This window comes from Pelodiscus sinensis, chromosome 4 (assembly GCF_052426305.1).
Source record: "Pelodiscus sinensis isolate ZL-2025 chromosome 4, ASM5242630v1, whole genome shotgun sequence".
Classification (NCBI taxonomy): domain Eukaryota; kingdom Metazoa; phylum Chordata; order Testudines; family Trionychidae; genus Pelodiscus; species Pelodiscus sinensis.
In genome coordinates this window covers 115,158,743-115,169,912 of record NC_143055.1, presented here as the reverse complement: position 1 = coordinate 115,169,912, position 11,170 = coordinate 115,158,743, and the positions used below count along the sequence as shown (strand labels likewise).

The 11,170-nt window shown below is 40.0% G+C and overlaps 1 pseudogene; it reads right to left on the bottom strand.

The window, feature by feature from the left end:
- Window positions 1-692: 692 nt before the first annotated feature.
- LOC149524570 (dynein light chain 2, cytoplasmic pseudogene) lies at window positions 693-5,493 on the bottom strand (annotated as a pseudogene).
- Between the last annotated feature and the right edge of the window lie 5,677 nt (window positions 5,494-11,170).

Genomic DNA, 11,170 nt, shown 5'->3' with positions numbered 1-11,170 from the left:
CCGCAAAAAGTGCTTTTGTGGAAAAGCATCCGTGCCAATCTAGACGCTCTTTTCCTTAAAATGCTTTTAACGGAAAACTTTTCCATTAAAAGCATTTCCAGAAAATCATGCCAGTCTAGACGTAGCCTCACTGAATACACTGACCTAGTGTGCCACATTATTCCCTTTTTTAAAAGAAATGGTTGGGAATAAACAATTTGCTTATTGATTTTCAATGACCATTTTTCTTTTGCTTTGCAATTACTTTTTGTTGAGACATTTTGATTACATTAGACACTTTAACCCATCCCCAGTATTCTACTTACTAAGAATTGTGAATTATGAAATGAAGATTGTAAGAACATCAAAAGCACAGATTACATTACCACACCATAAGGACCAATATGGAATAGCTATGGAAGGCTCAAGAATCACTTTCCATGCCATGCAGCATGTCTTGCACACAGTAAAGTGATGTTGGTATATTTAAAAATTATTTTAGAGCTAAATAATCCTGACATTTATTTTTAAAATTCTGAAGAGGAATGAGTTTACCCCAGAAAAGAGGAATCCCTTGTTGTTGTCTCTGTTGAAAACAGGGGGAATCCTCAGTGCTACTTGAATTTAATAATGCAGAAGTTTGGCTTTTGAAAAATAATATTGTATGGTTTTACTATGATTCATCATTTTATGCAAACCACTTGTAACCCCCTTCATTCCTTTATTCTTTCACATATCTGGATCTGTTAAGGAGGGAGAAAAATTAGTGTGTCATAAGGTGAGCAATGAAGAGTAATAAAGAAATGGAAAGCTCAGACTGATTATCAGGAAAACCTTCTTGACAGTGTGTGCTATTAGTCTGGAAAACTCTCCTCTCATGGGATGTGGTGGAACTCTCACCATTTGAGGCATTTAGAATGAGGCTGTATAAGGTGATAGGAAATGTACCATGGGGAGCAATCCTGCACCAGTAGGGGGATGGACTATATGACCTAACAGGTCTTATATACATCTCATTCCAATAATTCTGCACATGATCATGAAAAGGGAATTAACTCTGAAACAATAGGGAAGTTGTACAAAAGCAATACTTTCAGAGATGGGTAATTAAAATAAAACAGGAAGCATCCATTAGGGACATAAATTTGACTGCCCGGGCAGAGCTTCCTACCTTTGCATAAGTGCCCTTAAATCATATAACCATTTACTTCTAGGGATCTAAGTTAAACTGCATCCTTCCACTCAAACATTAAAACTGACTGATGCGTGTGAGACAGAGCTGCAGAAATGGTGTGGTGGGTGGAGAGCTCTGTGCCTAGAAGTATGAAATTGGGTTCAGATTCTTGTATAAAGTCATCACTGGGGGAGGGGAGGAGACCTGGGGGGCTTGCTTGTGAAAGTTGAAATGCTAGTTTGCTGGTGTCCTTCAAATCCTCAGTGTTTAAACAAGAAATTTAGAGATGGTTACACTGTTGCTTCTTACTCTTTTAGTATCTGTTCTCTTGCTCAAAAGTACAAAACACTGCAATAATGATACATTCATACCTATCTCTGGTGTAGCACTAGCTCAATGTGTTACAGAGGTGAGCAAGTATCATCATCATCATTGAGGGATAAATGCTACTAAGTACAAAGAACTGGCTCTATGAAATCCAAAGATTTCAGTGGTGCGAGGGGAATGACGCCCTATGATTCTCACCCTATTTCAAGATTTAACCCCCAAGCCTACAGATTTTTGACAGGTGACCATCAGATCAGCAGAATGTGTGTGTACCTATGGTGATGAACCATAGTCTAGAGATCTGTAACACTTCCATGCAGCACAATGGGGGAGTATGTGAAAACGGATGGCTACAGCCCTGGCTTTTGCGATGTAGCAGCTGGTGTGATCATGGGTTTAAAAAAAAAGGTTAATTTCCATGGTAACTTGTATTTTGACTGCTTTAATCTAGCAAATAATAATACCACTGGAAGTCACAGACTAAGGTTAATGCTAGTTGCAGGGCTTAGAATCCTAACAGCAATGTAACGTCATTGGAATTTAGTTGGTCATTTAAGGTCTGTCTTTGCTGCACCTGGGAGCAAGCTTTCCAGCCCAGGTCCACAGACTTGTGTTACTGATGCTTGCAGTAACATGCTAAAAATAGATGTGTAGACATTGCCTTGACAATGCAGCTCGGACAGCAGCTTGTGCTCTCAAGCCCTCTGCCCCAGGCTTGAGATCCTAAGTTCCAGTGTCAGCCACAACTTCTTCACACTTCTTTTTTGTAGCATGCTAGCTTGTGCCCACCAGCCCCGGCCTGTGGAGCTGATCTGGGAGGCTTGCTCACACATCCAGTGTAGACATATGCTTAGGGCCTGAAGCAAAGCCCAGTGGCATCAGTGGGCTTTGAGTCAGGCTTTCCAGCTGTAAGCAGCATCTGAGTGAATTAACCCCTAACAGCTAGCGGGGAGGGGAAGAGACTTTCAGTGTATTTATATAAATACAGTTTGTTCCTGCTCTTCTTAGCTATCCAATAGGTAAAGTGGTGTTTTGCTCAAAGTAATCAACGTTTGCTGGTGTTGGGGGACAAATCACTTTAGTACTCAATGCAGGGGAAATAAAATGCGGTTACCCATGTTATAATTATTGCAGAAATACAGGGAAGCAAGACTGTGCTTAACCTATCCCAAATGTGGAGGGTCCCCTCAGCAGAAAGGCCCTTATTAAGCCAGAGGTTCAACTGCCAGAGCTCTGTGGAAGTAGGAGGGGTTGTGACAGGAGTCCCAGCAAGTAGGTTGCAAATCCTCTGCAAGGGTTCCACCTGATGTGGATTAACCAGTTCCCCTCACTTTTCAAAGAAAGGGCTATTTAGGTGTCATTAGGAGCCTCTTTCTTATATTAAATGCTCAATCAGTGCTGAAATCAATTGTAGTAGGACTGTGTTTCTGCCCTGCCTGCTAAGAGGTAAAAATCACTGTGAATGGAAATTACTTGGTATCGGGCAGTGTTTCTGTCCAGGCTGCAAAGAACTGAAAAAAAGATGGATTTGCAGAAGGCACACCTTGCTCTTGGAGCAGAAGTAGCAAGGTTTGTGATGGTCCTTAGTTCCTGTGGGAGTCAGATTCACAACCTCAGACTGATCCCTAAGAAATCTCTGACTCCTACTCCATGAGTTTTAGACATATAGCAGAAAGTTCCATTGGGAGGAGTTGCAGAGTTGTCAACCAGTGTTCATCCCATAGTTTTATATACCCTGGGGCTATGTCTAGATTTGCAAGTTTTTCCGTAAAAGCAGATGCTTTTGCGGAAAAACTTGCCAACTGTCTACTCTGGCCGCTTGAATTTCCGCAAGAACACTGACTTCCTACTGTCTGAAATCAGTGCTTCTTGCGGAAATACTATGCTGCTCTCGTTCAGGCAAAAGTCCTTTTGTGCAAAGCTTTTGCGCAAAAGGGCCAGTGTAGACAGTTCAGGTTTGTTTTGTGCAAAAAAGCCCCGATTGTGAAAATGACGATCGGGGCTTTTTTGCGGAAAAGAGTGTCTAGATTGGCACAGACGCTTTTCTGCAAAAAGTGCTTTTGTGGAAAAACATCCGTACTGATCTAGATGCTCTTTTCCGCAAATGCTTTTAACGGAAAACTTTTGCGGAAAGCATTTGCGGAAAATCATGCCAGTCTAGATGTAGCCTGGGTCTTTTAGATACCCTGGATCCAGGCCATGGAACACCTTGAAGATAAGAACTGAGACCTGGATCTTGATTGGACTTGTTAATTTGTTTTATTAAAAGGGCAAAGGATGCGGGGAGAAGGAACCCTAAATTGCTTGTCCAATGCAAGGAATGAATGAATATTCTGTTCTGAATAAATATGGGAAACACAATGCACATGTCATGGAAGTACTTTTGTTGAGAGGGCTTCCAGAAGGGCAGATCAAAACAACCGGAAAGGTAAAACTGGGGAACTCAGAGAAATAAAATAGGATGATGATATACAAAATCTGATGATAGAGCAGATGGATACCTACCTGAAGGCAAAAACCTGGAGTTTAGATACACTGCCAGTCAAAGAGTTGGTGTGAAAGGAGCACAGTGAACTTTTAGGAAAAAGTATAATTTTGCCTTTTTCCTGGAATTTCACAGATTGTACGAATGTAGCTGATCTTTTGAAGAGTTCAAGGCAAGATACGTTTTTTCCTACCATTTCTTTTTTTATTTGTAATATTATGGTAACAGATAGTAGCTCCACTCAGTGATCAGAACCCCAGTGATGTAGACAGACTACATATTGTCTCTGTTTTTATTATTATTTTAGTTCAACTCAAGTGGCTTTATGGTTCTTTTCCTAATAATTTCTTGCAAACCATCCAAAAGAAGTGAAAACCTAGACTAGCCATTATAGGCTTCACTGAAGAAGTGGGTTTTGGGAAAGGTCTTAAACGGGGAGAGTATAAGCAAAGCAGATCCAGAAAGAGAAATTTTTCCAGGCATAGGATCCTTACAAAAGAGCACAGAGAGACATACAGAAAGAGAGATGTCAAATATGAATCGGGGAAAAGGAAACAAAGGTAGTAGAGGTCAAGCAAGCAATTTTAGTAGCCCAAGAGAGTGAAAAAGCAGAACAAAGTATAGCAGAAGGTAGAGAAGTTGTGCAGGGATCTGCAAGAGGGAGCAATGCCACATACAACCTTCCCAACTTGTATCCTGTCCTTTTCTACCTATGCATCCCAGTGTTTTTTCATAGAATCATAGAACTGGAAAAGACCTCAGAAGGTCATCAAGTCCAGCCCCCTGCTCTAGGCAGGACCAATTCCAACTAAATCAACCCAGCCAGGGCTTTGTCAAGCCAAGACATAAACACCTCTAGGGATGGAGACTCCACTATTTCCCTAGGTAACCCATTCCAGTGCTTCACCACACTCCTAGGGAAATAGTTTTTCCCAATATCCAACCTGGACCTCTCCCACCACAACTTGAGACCATTGCTCCTCATTCTGCCATCTGTCACCACTGAGAACAGCCTCTCTCCCTCCTCTTTGGAAGCTCCCTTCAGGAAGTTGAAGGCTGCTATCAAATCCTCCCTCACTCTTCACTTCTGCAGACTAAACAGATCCAACTCCCTCAGCCTCTCCTCATAGGTCATATGCTCCAGCCCCCTAATCATTTTGGTTGTCCTCTGCTGGACCCTCTCCAATGTGTCCACATTGTTATTGTAGTGGGGGGCCCAAAACTGGACACAATATTCCAGATGTGGCCTCACCAGAACTGAATAAAGGGAAAAGATGAAGTGCTTTGTCTCGTGTGTTACATAGCTGCCAAAATTTCTGCCCACAATGCAGTGCCAAGTGGGGTTGTATTTCTTGTCAAATTCCTTCTTTATATATGCCACAATGTCTTTCTCTATGTTGTACTTCTCCATTGCCTGTGTAGCACAGTCTACAGCATCCTGCTGCATGTCCTCGGACAAGTCTGCATTCTTGATCACAGCCTTTCTGTCAGACATTGTGAACCTGCCCCGCAGGAGTCACAAGCAACCAGACCCAAGCGCCTCTACCTCACACTCACTGGCCAGCCCTGTTCCCCGCGCCGTACCCGGCTCTGCCCAGTACTGTTTGTTTTCTCTTTGTTCAACCTTGGCCTTACAACGAGCTGATAGTTTCAGGATTCTGCCTAGCATTTTTGCTCTTCTTCTGCTTGGCTATGTTCTGTAGAATGCCATTTAACATACTGCAATGTCTGGTTCTAGGTCTTATCCCACATAACCTGACACTTGTCTAATTTAAAACTAACGAACAATGTATCTACTCATGCTCTTAACCTAATTTTGTCTTTCCAGATTTGACATGTTACCATGACATCATTTAATGATTCACTCAGTTAGATGGGGTCTGTAAACTTAGATACCTTGGGCTAATTTGTGGCCATCTGCATAACTGTTTTTAAATAAGTGCACATTAAAACTGCTAAACCATTAATTTACAGTTTACCCAACATTCGCACTGATCAGGCCATCTGCAGATTACCCCTGCAAAGAACATACATCATTTTTGTTGGTATGCTTGTGCATTTTTCAATTCCAGACTAGGGAGTAGACCCAGATGTGTAATACTACCCTTCCCTGGCTGGTAGGTCCTAGTCTTGAATGCCTCAATGCTATAGTTCCCATCATGGAACATTTGCAGGTTGGCTTCTCCATTGGAGCCAGAATTGGTGCAAGATTTTACTATGCATATGTGGCAGATGGAAGTTGGTACTACTCTACTGAAGTCTTCCTCTAAGTCACTTAGGTACTGAATGAAGAATATCAGCATTGATCTCTACTGACTTCATACCTTTTCCCCTGACTGTCCAAACCTTTTACTATTGTAATATGATCCCAGTCACCAAACTAGGTTTGGTTTGGCTTGGGTTTTGGGTGTGATGTTTTGTTTGTTTGTTTGCTTGTTTGGCTATTGTTGCTGCTGCTGCTGGTTTTGTTTTGTTTTTTATCTGCCAGGACAACTGTTAAGATGAACTTTATAAATAGATAAATGATGTGGCAGAATTTGAAACCATGTAAAATGACTGTTGGAAATCCAACTGGATTACATTCACCCCTATTTGCTCTCTGCATTTATCTTAACAAACTTGTACTAGGTCTTAATCAGATTTCTCAAACAAAATTTACTCTATATGGACTCACACTGGCTCATTTCAAAGAGTTTATATTTGTTTAAATGCCTCGTGATTCTACTTTTTATGTCTCCCAATACCACTAATTCTATGATCCACGTCTTTGTGGTTCTTCCCTAATCCTTTTCTAGCAGGTTAAGGCGCTATTAGCTTCTCTACAGACTCTTGGAACTAGAGCTGGGCAGCAATTATCTTGACATTTTCCCATCAACAAATTTAATTAATCAAAACCCAGACTGTTCATGGGAAAAGGGTCAATTTTGACAAATTTCTTGATTCAAAAACATTTTAACATTTCAAATATACAACAAATATCTTGATTTTTCTGATTCAAAAAGTCTTTTTGTTTGAAATTTTAGCCAATTATAGTAAAATAAAGAAATGGTTAAAATATAAAATAAATCATTTTGATTGAGCCAAGATTTTTTTTCCAGCTTGTGGGTCCATGAAAATTTGAGATTTTGATTTCATCCTGATTCAGAATGGAAATTATTTTTAAAATCATAAATGTGTTCTTAAGCCAAAAAAAACACCACCCTCTTTCTTCCCCAACTGCACTCTATACAGCCTCTATTTCTAAGAAACTGAACAGTCTTTGCCTAATTTTCTTGTCAGCCACCTCACTTTGTGTTCTTTCACTGACTAGAGCAAATTAATGATAAAAAGCCTTTTGAAAAAGTAAGCAAAAGTATGTCAGTTGAGCAGAACTCCAGGAAGGAAAGGGAGTGGGGAATCATAAAAAAAGTTAAATAGAGCAGAAGATAAAATTGTCATACATTTAAAGGGGAATAGAAATTAAGGTGTTTCAGATCTCTAGAAATGTCCGCTGTAAATGATAAGGAGTGAGAAGCAAGGGCACAGAGGGATGGTGCCTGGCAGAGTGATAATGGAGTAGAGACTTCTGCCTCCACATTGATGCTCTAAAAGAAATTCAGCTGATTTGGACGGCATTGTCAGTAATAAATATCATTGCCAGTCCTATCCCCTGTCCTGTGACCTGCAGTTAAATTGAGCATCCACTTTTTGCTGAACATTCCCTACAGAGCAATTGGGATTTTTCATTTTTGTAAATGGAATGATCCTGTGTGGTGGGTGAGAAATGTGGTTTCCCTCTTGCTGAGGTGGATTTGAAACAAGAGATCAACAAATCATCAGTCATACACAAATCGCTGATGGCCTAGACACTGTCAGAAAATAACGCTTTGTGGGCATCACAGAACAAGCATCTCTGAAAGATAGCAAAAGGATGGCTTTATTCATTATGACTGGGAAATTTTTCTATGAGCTGTGGTTGGCCCTGGAGAAAACACAGTTGCATGTAGGAAAAGAGAACAAGCAAGTGAGGCCAGTGTTGTGATAAACTAGTAGATCCAACAGGTAGGGCAGGACTAAGTCAGGAATGGCTTTAAAATATAGGGGGAAAGTTTATGTTTGACATGGTGGAGAAAGAGGAAGTAAGCAGAGAGATACAAAAGAGGGGGTGATGTGGTTAGTCTGACAAGCCAGGGAAACAATGCTGGCAGCAAATTTTGGAACACATGTGAGGGGACAAAAATGAAGCAGTTAAAGATCTGAAAAGGGCCTCAGCAAGACAGAAAGGGCAGGACCTTTGAAATATCATACAGAAAGAAGTGGCAAAATTCAGACATGGCCTGACCTGTAGAACTCCAGAGATAGGGCTGAGGTGAAGGGGATGCCATCTGACTGGAACAAAAGTTGTATTATGATAGAAGGAGGCAGAAAAAGCTCCCTCATTAAAGATTACAAATTCATCTGAGGCCATAGTGAATTGAACATGAAGCCTGGATATCCATGAGAAGATGTCAGAGAGGTAGCCTGGCAGGCAGGGCAAACTGCAGGTTTTTGGATAGTTTCACAAGCAAAGATGTAACCTATAAAGCATTGAGAAAGTGCAGTATTTTTAGACGCTCCTAACTTTATTTCAAAACCAAATTTCTTGCAGTGAGTCAAGGACTTATGCTTATAATGATAGATTTAGATTAGCTAAATAATCTTTCAAGGCTGCATATACTGACAGATCTGAAGTTTATAAGAAAAGATGGATGTAAGTTATTTAAGTGCAAAAAACATTCTGAAAAGTTTCACAAATCAGGTAACTCAGAAATGGACAAATGGAATTTTATTAAGCATTCCAAAAAAAAAGTTTCTCCTGGGGCTACACATCAAGCATGACAATTTTCATCTAAAAATGATATAATCTTTTGAAAGCAGTATAAGCCATTGAAAACAGGGTTTTGGAATGATAGTCTCATCTCAAAGCTTTGCTATATAATGTTGCTATCCAAAGATGCTAGACAACATCTATGTACATACTTACATATGCAGAGTGACAAGGAGATAGCATTATCCATGAATGTGGAGAGCCAGCACTCTGCTTTCTTCATTTGTAAATTTTTATCCATTATTGGTAACAAAGAAAAACCAACAAGAACATATTCATTGTATGCCTCCATTTTACAATTTCAAAATGTTATTTGTGCTATGCTTATTGGTCTCTGGAAAATATAAATAATTTTTAAATACATTATGTTCAGTGCTGGTGGTTAGTGGCCAAACAGCAATAGCGTCCGTAAGTTAGCAACATATTGTCATGAGGGGGGTATCAGATGCTTAATGAGTCATCTCCCATTCCATGCTGCTTCCCTCATTTACAAATGTGCAAAGGCTAAATTCAAGAGAGGATCCCACATTCCAAGTCCATGCCAGCATTAATCTGATGTAATTCGATGAAATGTAGTCAAGTTTCTCTTCTTTATACCATTGGAAGCTTACAGGAAGTCTCAGGTCTGTGTTCCAGACATGCATTCATGTTTAAATGGCATGATTACAATTTTAAAGTACTACACTGATATTAGTATAGATACATACTGTAAGAGGGAATAGATATCTTTTTTGGTTTAATTTATTGATGATGTAGTGATACCCTACCAGGTAAATGAAAGGCAAAGACCATGTGCAAGTTTGAATGAGCAAATGCTAACTGATCAACATTTTCAAGTGACTCATGATTTTGGGGGCCTTAATTTTTGGAGTGTCCAAACTTGGCCACCCATCCTCTGAAAATCAGGTCCTTTGAAAGTATTTCAACTTGGGCACTCAAGAGAAAGACTCCCCCCCCCCCCATAATCTTAAGTCACTCTTGAAAAGTTTGGCCCAAGTGTATTGTAAAGTTTTGCCTAAGCTCTCAAACTCACATAACATACAGCCTCCAATTTAAAATAATTTTCTTCTCTTCCTTTTGCTAGAATACACTCTAGAATATATATCTGATTAGCATCAGGTTATGTGGGATAAGACCTAGAACCAGACATTGCAGTATGTTAAATGTAATTCTACAGAACATAGCCAGAAATTCATCAGTAGGTTTGAGTATTTTGTGTTACCCTGTCTGGTTAGTCTCTGAAACAGTGGACAAGAACCCAGTGGCCATACTGGGTTAGACAAAAGGTCCATCCAGCTCAGTACCCTGTCAGCTGACAGTGGCCAATGCCAGGTGTCCCAGAGGGAGTGAATCAAACAGGTAACGATCAAGTGATCTCTCTCCTGCCATCCATCTCCATCCTCTGACAAACAGAGGCTAGACACACCATTCCTTACCCATACTGACTAATAGCAATTTATGGACTTATCCTCTATGAATTTACCTAGTTCTCTTTTAAACCCTGTTATAGTCCTAGCCTTCACAGCCTCCTCAGGCAAGGAGTTCCACAGATTGACTATGCGCTGTATGAAGAACTTCCTTTTATTTGTTTTAAACCTGCTACCCATTAGTTTCATTTGGTGGCCCCTAGTTCTTATATTATGGGAACAAATAAATAACTTTTCCTTATTCACTTTCTCCAAACCACTCATGATTTTACATACCTCTATCATATCCCCCCTTAGCCTCCTCTTTTCCAAGCTGAAAAGTCCCAGTCTCTTTAATCTCACCTCATATGGGACCCATTCCAAACCCCTAATCATTTTAGTTGCCCTTCTCTGAACCTTTTCTAATGCCAGTATATCTTTTTTGAGATGAGGAGACCACATCTGTATGTAGTATTAAAGATGTGGGTGTACCATGGATTTATATAAGGGCAATAACATATTCTCCGTCTTATTCTCTATCCCTTTTTTTTAATGATTCCTAAAATCCTGTTTGCTTTTTTTGACTGCCACTACACACTGCATGGACATCTTCAGAGAACTATTCATGATGACTCCAAGATCTCTTTCTTGATTAGTTGTAGCTAAATTAGCCCCATCATATTATATGTATAGTTGGGGTTATTTTTTCCAGTGTACATTACTTTACATTTATCAACATTAAATTTCATTTGCCATTTTGTTGTCCAGTCACTTAGTTTGGTGAGATCTTTTTGAAGTTCTTCACAGTCTGCTCTGGTCTTAACTACCTTGCACAGTTTAGCATCATCTGCAAACTTTACCACATCACTGTTTACCCCTTTCTCCAGATCATTTATGAATAAGTTGAATAGGATTGGTCCTAGGACTGACCCTTGGGGAACACCACTTCATTC